Raw genomic sequence first — 300 nt, 5'->3', positions numbered from 1 at the left:
CAGCAGAGCAGGCAATTTGAAAGTTTACATGAAACGTTTGTAATATTACTATCTCTTGATTTATATTGTGGTATGGCACTGCCAACCAGTGTAGAAAAGTTTTGATAATTTTCATCATTTGCAAAATTTAATAGTATATGCTGGGGATTGGAATGTACTTAGTGTTTGCGAGGGACATGAACAACTAAAGTATTTGAAGAATATATTGTATGTCTAATGTAAAGCATAATGATGAGTGTAGGTCTAATTAATCACTAATAAAAGAAAAAAAATACTTGCATTTCTGTAAGCTTTGAACTC

General features: G+C 31.0%; 1 protein-coding gene across 1 annotated transcript in view; it reads left to right on the top strand.

Moving 5' to 3' along the window:
* The window catches only part of LOC119586922 (dnaJ homolog subfamily C member 5-like), a gene marked incomplete in the record, with an annotated part of 63,036 nt that overhangs the window by 61,703 nt on the left and 1,033 nt on the right, over window positions 1-300 (top strand). Inside the window, 1 exon segment of the mRNA XM_037935651.1 lies at window positions 1-300.

This window comes from Penaeus monodon, chromosome 22 (assembly GCF_015228065.2).
Source record: "Penaeus monodon isolate SGIC_2016 chromosome 22, NSTDA_Pmon_1, whole genome shotgun sequence".
NCBI classification, from domain to species: domain Eukaryota; kingdom Metazoa; phylum Arthropoda; class Malacostraca; order Decapoda; family Penaeidae; genus Penaeus; species Penaeus monodon.
This window is presented reverse-complemented; position numbering and strand designations above follow the sequence as displayed.